General features: G+C 33.8%; 1 pseudogene; it reads left to right on the top strand.

The window, feature by feature from the left end:
- On the top strand, positions 73 to 6,809 carry LOC109833376 (annotated as a pseudogene).

Raw genomic sequence — 11,044 nt, 5'->3', positions numbered from 1 at the left:
ATGAAAATGAAAGGCTAGGATTTCCTTATTAGGAGATATTAGGAGATTTTCATTAGGAGAGGATCCCAGTCCCAGCAAACCCCGCATCCTCCACCCTTTGTCTCGTCCGTATAAGCGCTCGCGGTATTAAAAGGCCTTCAGAGGTTTTAGCCCCCTTTCTTCCCTTTTCTCCTTTCTCTAGGGTTTTAGAATCCACGCCGAAACCATAACCCTAACCCTAACCATCTCGACCGAGTCGTCCTCTTTCTTCCCGATTCGACGAAGAGGGCAACAAAAAGAAGAAGAGGAAGGCCATGGATAGGTACCAGCGAGTCGAGAGGCCGCGGCCGGAATCCGCCATTAACGAGAACGAGATCCGAATCACAACCCAGGGACTGATCCGAAACTACATCAGCTATGCTACGAGCCTCTTTCAGGTATAAGATCTCGATCTCTATAAGATCTTGTTTACTTGTTCCTTTGATTTTGAGAAGTTAGGGCGTAATCTCCAGGGCCTCCCTCTCTTTGGTATTTGATTGGGGCATAGTTTGATCTGTTAGATTCTAGGTTTGTTTGTTTATTCTATGAAGATCGGCTGTTTTTACACTTGATTGTGTTTCTAAATTCTTGTAAAAGTTCATGCATGTGCCAGCGAAATCTTGGTCTTTTGTTTGCAGCCTTCTGTTTGGGTTAGGGTTGCAAGAATGAGATTCGCGTGGTATCTGGCTCGAACTTGGTAGGGTTTTGTTGCAAGTGTATTTTGTGAAAGATATTGTAATCGTTTTTTATTCTGAATTTAAGTTAATTTTAGCAATCTCTTAATTGAGGAGGGGGTAATCATGTTGTAATAATACATTCCACTTGGGGATTTTGATGTTTTGGATGAAAAGGGTTTTGCATAATTAATGAGGAGAAAATGGTTGATTGCGAATAAGAATGTCATTTACATTGATCAGCTTGCTCTAACCTGAATTACATGGAGATCAAACTACCAGACTTAGCGTGTGGTTCCATAACTTTACCAGGGTTTCAAAAAGCAGCCTAGAGGTGTGTGCAAACTGTGTAGTCGTCATAGTGCTTTACCGATTTTATTAGGATTTAGATGAATCGGATGCTTTGTGCTTGTTGCAACCTTTGACTTTCTCACCATCTTTCCCATGTTTTGATTGCCATCAAGTTTTGAGTATCAGTAGAAAGCTTTGTAATCAAACATTGTGCACATTATGGATGATGCTTAGTGTTTAGTTCATAAATTGATTTGAAGTTAAACTTTTTTCTATATATGTTTGTAATATAACTTAAATGTTTGAAACCAGTCGGAAAATCCTGTGTTTTGTGTATTATTTTAATTCGGGAGTGTACAAGTATAAATGAGGGTTGGGTGTTTTTTATTTAAGAGAGGCCTTTTCCTCATTAGACACCTTCCCCTTTATCTCGTGCTTCATTTGATGTAAAGGTCTTCAAGGGTCTGATTTTGAGAAACTTTGAGATTTTGTTGTTGTTGTTGTTGTTGTTGTTGTTGTATTAGCAGTATGAATACTCTTTGTCCATTCATATATCAGAGGTAACAAGTAAACTTCATCCCAACATTTCGTGTAGTCTGTATGAGTCCCCAACCTCTCCCAAACGGCAATTGAATTATGTTAAGTACCATCTCCTCAGTCTATGAATATTCTACCCACCAGATCTTACTTATTTTTTTTTATGTTTTTTGAACTTAAATTTTCTTGGAATTTCTTATAAGCTGGAATGCTTTCTGAAATCTGTATCTCTGACTTCATCAACACCTGTACATGTATATAATTAGATAACACACTGGTCATGTTCATATCATCTCAATTTATATGGTGACATAAATATAAAAGGACATGCAAATTGTGCACGTTATTATATAGCTTTTGTGATACTATATTTTTCATGCATATGATCATAAGTTGCTATCTCAATGCGATTCAAAATTTTGTATCATAGTTCGTCCTTAGTGTTGTTGTTGTTGTCAGTTATTTCATATAAGTTTTGATTTTATCTTCTTCGTCTAGTATTTAAAAGCACATTGGGCAATTTCATTAACTAAAGCCGTAACATTTACCAATAACTAATTGTCTTTATGCGATTTCCAGTACTAATATAATTTGAGATGCTGATTTGTTCAACTAATATAAAAACATTATATTTAAATGATGCGTTAAATATGTCTATGAACAGACCATGTAGATTCTGAAGAAAGTTCCCTGTGTTTTTGGTCATCTCTAATGTGTAGTTTGTTTGTTTCGTGCTTATTTGCATTTAAATGCATCAGGCTATGAAGTGCAATGGTCAACAATGAGTAAGGGTAATGTCAGAATCTCACCCTCACCCTTAGTTCCTGCCTTCCTGGTGTTATACCCTTATCTAGGCTGATAATTAAAAGGCAAAAGTTGAATATAGGTCCCTAATGTTTTAGCCTGATTTCATTGGGATCGTTAACGTTTGAAACTCATCAATAGAGGTCCTTCATGTTGACCCTGTTATCAAATTTTGTCCTTTTTGGTTTTTTCTGTTAAATTTTGCTAATGTGGCATAACTTTTTGGTTGTTTTTGTTTGGAAAAATTGCTTCAACCCCTTGGTTTCTAAAAATCAAGCTTTGCTCCCCTAGTGAAAGCTTAAAAGATTTTACCCTTCTAAACATTTCATTCACATTGTCAAGCCCCCTCTCCCCAACAGTACTTTCATTTATCCCTAAAATACCCGTAGTTTTTCATATTTTAAAATTAGTCCTTCAAATCATGGAATATGCTATTGTGCCTCTCAATTCATAAGGTATTTTGACATTAGTTCCTTAAATCATTAAAATTGCTATTATGTTCCTCAATTCTTAAGCTATTTTGAAATTAGACCATCAAATCAATAGTAAAATTAGCAATCAAATGGATTAGCTTGAAACAACTTTTGGGAATTGTGTGACCTCATAGAAGTTTAGATGATTTGAGAGACTAAGTTCTCTCAATTTGATATTTTTACTCTCGATTGGAGGGAAGAATCTCAAAATAACTTAAAAATTAGGGGACGTAATAGCAATTTTAATGATTTGAGGAACTAATTACAAAATACCCTATGAATTGAGGGACCCGATATTAATTTCCATGATTTGAAGGACTAATTTTAATATATAAAACTTAGGGGTATTTTAGGGATAAATGAAAATTTTGTTGGGGAGAGGGGGCTTGACAATGTGAATTAAATATTTAGAAGGGTAAAATCTTCTAAGTTTTCACTTGGGGCTCAAAGCTTGATTTTCAAAAACTAGGGGTGGAAGCAATTTTTTCAAACAAAAATAACCATAAAGTCATGCCACATCAGCAAAAATTAACAGAAAAAATAGAAAAGGATCAAATTTGATAATGGGATAAACGGTAAGGACATCTATTGATGAGTTCTAAATGTAAAGGATCCAAATGAAATTAGCCTAGAACTATGTATCTATACTGAAATTTTGCCTACTTAAGTTAGCGCTGTGCTTTCCTAACAGGCTGAACTATCAATTATTCTTGATAAATATTAATTTTACTTGTAATACAACCTCAAACATGATCGAGTTGTCACGATTCTAATATTCTATTAGTGTATTTCGTAGTTCACATACAATATACATTGTATACAAAGGTTGGTTTAGTCAAAAAAAAAAAAAATGCAACATGTTTCTTTTTTCTAGTTTTCTAAACAAAGATAAATAATAACTAGAGTGAGGCTCAAAGAGAAACTGAAATTAGAGAAACAATGTGTATTTAGACCTTAAACACCTGGACATTTTCAATACAATGCCTATGACATGCTTATAGGTTGTCAGTTTCATCATGTCTCTGACAAGGGTACTGAGCTTAAAGTTTCCTTACTAGGTGAACCTGGTTCCGTGGGTATCGATGCAACAGATTTACCCACAAATTGCATAAAAGTCTAATCTTTGACTTATTAACATGACCTAATTTGCATGATTTGCTACCCATCCAATAAACCGCAAAATGTTTTTCTCATTTTTCTACCCATTTGCAATGGTAAAATCACGCAGTCCTTCAAACTAATATCCTCAAATAGCAAAACTGATTTCTGTCGTAGTTCAAAAACTTAACAGATGTTTCCATAGATCCCTTGAGCGAAATCCTTAACTTATAATTTATGATGCTACTCTAGCTTTGCCTCACCTTTTGAGATATAACGTTCAGTACCCCCAACTATGCTTCAGATCTGATAGATTCTAACATGAAAAATAAGAATAAAAATCATAATGTGTACCATTTGTAAAATAGCAGCATACTGGTTCCTTTTAGTTTTTCTCATATTATTTTGTTGACCACTAACTAATAGCACCTTTTTTTTCTTCTGATCATGGAGTAACCAATCTGATTAGAGCTTTCTGTTTCAAAATATTCTTCACATTATCAAGTACTGAATCAAATTCTGTTCTTTGTTTCTGTCTATTGTCAGTTTGTCGTAAATATTGGACTTCATGTCTGCACAAACCATCTTCTGTGGTGTGTAGTTTCTCACAGTATACATGTCACTGCCGGGGAATGTGATGTTTATGTTATATAGTGTTGTGATTGTGTGTTGGCATGGTGTTATGTTCAGGCTTATATGGTTGCATTTTTTCAATCAAGCATTGACAGGGATGAGTTACATTAGATGATTATATCTAATTTTAATGTTTGTATATTAATATAGTGGTGATACATTTACAGGAAAAAAAGGTGAATGAGATTGTCCTGAAGGCTATGGGGCAGGCTATAAGTAAAACTGTAGCCATTGCTGAGATCATAAAGGTGCAAATCTGGTTTATATCAAGATGTGGCTATCAGCTCGATTAGCATTACTGATGTCTGGGAACCTATAGAGGAAGGTCTTGTCCCGTAAGTCTTTACTTTCTTTATGCAGGTAATTTTAATAGTATCATTGGAATAGTTCTCTTATGTCTGAAAACTATGTCATGCAGCTTGGAGATGACTCGCCATGTATCAATGATCTCAATTACTTTGTCACCTAATGATCTAAACAGGAACTCTCCTGGGTAAAGCATTTCACTTTTTCAATTTGCATCTTCAACATGATTATGCTATGGAGGAGAATGATATGCCATGTTGACTTCCAAGTTCTTTACCTTTTGGTGAGCAGGTATCAAGCACCAGTATTTTTAGAGCAGCCAAAGAAACAGTACAAAGTGCAGCAGCCACAATACCAACAACAGCAGCAACATCAACCAAGGCAACCACCAAATCAAGTTGCTGAAGGTACTGTTCATGCAAATTTGCAGCTCCTAATGATTGAAATATTCCCCAAAAGTAGGATGTATGCTATAAGAACTCGTTCATTAATTTCTCTTGCTCTTTGATAAAGAATCTTACGGCCGAGGACGTGGTCGAGGTAGAGGTAGAGGAAGGGGCTGGAGTAACCGGGGTGGCTATGGTGGTGGTGGCTATGGAGGGTATGGTGGTGGTGGATATGGCAGATATGGTAACAACCAGGGATACAATCAGGGTTATGGGAACAACCCAGGATACAATCAGGGTTATGGGAACAATCAAGGATATAATCAAGGTTATGGAAATAATCAGGGATACCAAGGTAACATAGTGTTGAATTTTCGACATGACTGGTGGTGTATTTTGTTTTCAGATAATCTAGCAATTTGTTGATGGTAACAGAAAAAGAGAGAGCTCTGTTATCAGCGCATTCTTAATTTTACTTTCATTTTCATATTTTAAATGTTGTTGGTTTCTTGTTTTCTAATGTTAGAAAATGGTGGCTACTGGAACTATGGTCGAGGGGGTGGGCGTGGCAGAGGAGGGAGCTATCGTGGTATTCTTATTAATCTCTACCTGAATCTCAGATTGTAGTTTCACATGCATAACAACCTTTACTTGAATTTTAGATTTTAGTTTCACATGTTTGTCTTACCCATACATTTATACATGTGCTTTTTCCACAACTTTTGATAGAGAGCAATTGTGTGAGTTATTGTCTTTATATCTTAATCTTTGGATAGTGTCTGCCTGCCTGCCTGTGGTAACTCCTAGATTTCAATTAAAAGCATCTTCTATCAGTAATGTTTACTTATTTTTGTCATATTTGAAGCGGGCACAAAAAGATTTTGCTTTTATTATTATTATTATTATTATTATTATTATTATAAAGACTTAGGTCTCGGCAGTTATTCTTCAGTCGCCTGCTGTAGTTTCATCCTGCATAATGTTCTTGGAATTATGTTTATCTCTGGTTCAGAATCAGTAGTTGCGTAGTCGGCCAACCTTGAAAAGTTTTAATTTGTCGATGCATTTAGCTGGTTCATTAGATATTCCTGTTTCAAAAGTTGTCTCCTTGGATCTAAACTATTGCTTTCGTAAGAACAGTAACATTCTTCTGATATAAAGCAATATACCTGAATGTGATACAGGTGCTGGATATGAAAGGGGCAGAGGCGGCGGAGGGAGAGGGAGGATGGGAGGACGTGGAAGGGGAAATCAGCCTGAGTGAAAACACAGGTGATGATGGAAGTGTGTGCTTTCTTGACGCATGCTTGGTTTATGTTATTAGGGGAAATAGAAGTTTATCCAAGGACTTTGTTGTGTTCTCTTTCGAACGTGGGACGATGTTTTATCGTCTCGCTAGGGTTTATCTGGTATTTCCTATGGTTTTACATGTAATCGGATCCTTGGCTGGGCCTTTGTTTTGTTTTGCTTGTTTCCCATGGTTGTTAAAAAGTACCTAGGGCATGCAGTATTCAATTTGTCTTCCTATCAACTCACCTTGGAATGATGTAATTAATGAAATCTGAAAATGAAAGGGGGTTTTGTGATAATCCAGGAGTTTTGGGGGGTTTTCCCATAAAGTCCAAAGTTAACAGTTTTTTTTTTTTTGATATTTACCATTTAATTTGCTTGAATAAAGTTGCACCTTTCCACGTGGTGGACGTGAACTGAGATGACAAGTACCTGGGGTTCGTGTCCTCTCTAAAGCCAGGCAAAATGAGGATTTTCAGGACCTGATGTCCAAGACCCAGTCCTCCCTATTCTGGTGGAAGAAAAAGAGGTCCTATCACAAGCGGGTAGAACTGTCCTCGTTCAATCGACGCCCTCGAGCCTCCCTATCCATCTTATCCCCACGATCCCTAAAAAGATTTGCACTCGCCTCGACCAGCTTTGTAGATAGATGCTTTTGGTGGAATCACGATCCATCCCAAAGGAAAGCTCATTTTGTTAGCTGGAGGAAGATCCAAAACCCGTAGTTTCTCGGCGGGTTAGGTATCCGTAGCACTTATTATGTAGCTAATTTGGCCATACAAAGCAAACTTACCTGGCAGCTTATCAACGATGTTGAGGCTGTTTGGACCACTGTTCTTGCTGACGATTACCTGAGAATTACTTCGAGATTATTCAAGCTTCAGATTATTCTACTGTGTGTAAAGAAATTTATTGGGAGAGCCCTTGCACGATGTTCTTGCCTCTCCGGACATCCTGGTGAGACGTGGTATGTCAACAGACCCTGTTTGCCCTCCTTGCGGTGTGGAAAATGAATCCTTGGATCGCCTATTTGTCACCTGCTAGTACGCTCCCCATATGCGGTCTCTGCTGGTCAATTGTGAGGTCCCAAGCCCCTCATCTCTTGCACGAGGTTGGATCGCTGGTCGAGACCGCCTACAATTCCCCTATTCCTAACCTAACCTCCTTGCTGTGGCCTTCGCGGTCATCGCTTCATGGTTTATTTGGAAAATCACGTTGCATTGCCGTCTTATAAGGCAAGGTTCTGTCCCCTTCAGCGACCCTCACCGTCGCTCAGGCCCATATTTGTCTGCTGTCACCTGGCGTGATGAATTTGGGTTCTCTTTTCAGCGTTTGATCTCCTCCACCTCTCAACGTGGCTAAAGTTAATGTGGATGCGGCCATGCTTTCTGATTGCTCGGCCTTGGGAGTAATTGCTTGGGACCAATTCGGTTATCACATCTCCTCCTATTGCACCTTTGGTCCCCCTTTTGTTTCAGGGATTTCATGGAGATGAATCTGCAGAATTAAACACTAAACGAATAACGGCACCAATGAAAATACCACAAGCAAGCAAGCACCAAGATTTAACGTGGTTCGGCAAATCGTGCCTACATCCACAAAGCAATCTAGATAGAAACATTTCACTATGAATCAAGAGTACAATCCCTCCAAGTTACAACTGAACTTGATGATTAAATCACAAGAGAAAGATACAGTGTTACCTCTAGGACACCAAAATCTTAAAACCCGTCTCACCGAAAATATCGAATACCCGCGGAGAAACCAACACCGTACCCTTGACGGCGTCGTAGTTCTGAAGACAATGATTTTTGAATCAGTGCAATCGGACAACCGAGCTATCCAGAATCTGAACTTTTTCTCTCTCTCGAGGTTACTGTTTACGTTTTACCATAGCACTGAAAAAATTACAGGTTTCTCATGAATAAAATTCATTTATAAAGAAATTTTATTTTTAGGTCCTCCAAACCTATTCCTATTACAACTAGATCCTCAAAATCCTCTTATAAATAGAATTTTAATTTATGTGGACCTCACGTGGTCCTTATCGTGGACTGGACCAGCAATAATCTCCCCCTCCAGCGCAACGAGAGGGAGATGATGTTCGACAACCTATTCCTATTCCTATTTCTATTACTACCTCTCTCGATGCTGAAGCAAAGGCTATGCTTGTGGGTCTTCACCTGGCGGTTGCCTCTGGGTGGTCGAACATCATATTAAAATCAGATTGCTTGCAAACCATGTCCCATTACTACCTCTCTCGTGCTCATGCTCCACGGAGGTATTGCCTATCCTCAGCATCTCTCGGGCTTTTTTGGCGAATGCTGGGTACTCTTCAAGAATTTTGACTTATCTCATGCAAACCATGTTCGTTGTTTAGGTAACATTTGCGCTCATGTTTTACCTCGTTTTGCTTGTAAATATAAATATACCACCTTTTCAGATATATGGGATGATCCAGATCATATTTATGATTAATTTTTTCTTGACAGTATATAGTAGAATCTTTTCAGATTACTTCAGAAAAAACTGCAACAATTTATTTTTAAGGCTTCATTTGGATACTATAGTGTGTTCCTTTTTTTCATTGTGTTTTTGTCAAAAACAAAACAACATGCGCTTGGAAATCATTTGTCTTTGAGCTAAATCATTCTTAAACCAAAAATGCAACACTTATTTCAAAACACATTTTAGGTGTTATAAGTTTGGTGTTTTGGTTTTGAGTTCGAGGAGGTGTTAATATATTGTCTAAACTAAACATAATATATTAAATATAATTAATATGTAGTTATTATTTACATGATTATTATATTATACTATATTATAGTTAATCTAAGATATTACTAATATTTCTTAAATAATATAAAATATATTAATAATTAAGATAGCTTATATAATAATATAATAACATATTAGGTACTAATATTTAATATATTGATAATGTATTATATAATAATATAGTTAAATTAATATAATAATAAATAAGAACAAAAATAAAAAATAAATTAATAAAAATGATAAAAAGGTTAGTGATAATAAATAATAATATAATAATGATATAATAACATATTATACAATATTATATTTACTATAATATTATTATTATTTAGTAAATAATATACTAATAAGTATAAAATGTTATATAATAGTAACATATTTAATAATAAAACAGATATTAAATATAATTAATATAGAGTTATTATCAACATGCTTATTATATTATACTATAATATACTATACTATAGTTACGTTGATATATTAATAATATTTATTAAATAATATAAAAATATAATAAATAAAATATCTTATATAATAATATAATAACATATTAAATACCAAAATTTAATATGTTAATAATGTATTATATAATAAATAAACTAATAAAAAATAATAAAAAAGTTATTGATAATAAATAATAACATAATAATGATATAATAATATACTATACAATAGTATAATCACTATAATATTATTATATTTTTACTTTTAATAAATAAATTATATAAATTAATAATTATAAAATATTATGTAATAGTAACATATTTAATAATAACATAACAATATAATAATATTATTATAATAACATATTGTATAGTAAATAAAATATAATATATATAATATAATATTAAAATATTATGTAATAAATAATATAATTTATTATAAAGTAAAATAAGTTTTAATAATATAATAATTTATTGCTAACAAATGTTAATGTAAAAATAATATATTCATAATATAATAATATTTATTTATATCATAAATACTAATATATTATTAAAGTACTATTAATAACTGTAACATATTAAAAACTATAATATGTTATATAATATTAAAATATTAATAATATATTAATTTATTAATAACATACTAGTAATAACATAATATTAATATTATTAATAATATTATATTATATTTATAATTATATAATATTAAATTAATAATAAAATAACATTATTTTAAAAATATTATATAATATATTGCAACAATGAATTGATATACCAAATAATTAAATATATTTTTATTTGAAAATAATATGTAATAATTATAATGTAATATAACACACTAGTTTGCGGTCCGTGCAAAGCACGATATTTTTTTTTGCTACAGTAATCCCGCTTTTTTAATATGGCATGATTTGAATTTTTGAAAGTGCTATAGTATCCCGCTCTGCTACAGTACCTTTTAAATACTACAGTATACCCGTGTGCTACAATAATATTTTTGTTAATTATTAGCTACAGTAATAATGCTACAGTAAATGCTACTGTAGCATGAACAATGAATCTCTGATCCTCCTATTTGTATAAAGAAATAGATTAAAGTATAATATAATATCATGATACATTATTGTATTATATATACTATTAACAATATACTTAATACTAATATTGTAGTGAGTCAAATAAGTGTTGATCGAAAACACTCAGTATAATGTTTTGAAAATACTTTAAAGGAAACACAACATTATGATATTTTTTAAAAAACAATAAAAACACAAACGAAGCCTAAGGGTATGTTTGACAATCTTTTAAAA

The sequence above is a fragment of the Asparagus officinalis genome, chromosome 3 (genome assembly GCF_001876935.1).
Source record: "Asparagus officinalis chromosome 3, Aspof.V1, whole genome shotgun sequence".
Classification (NCBI taxonomy): Eukaryota; Viridiplantae; Streptophyta; class Magnoliopsida; order Asparagales; family Asparagaceae; genus Asparagus; species Asparagus officinalis.
This window is presented reverse-complemented; position numbering and strand designations above follow the sequence as displayed.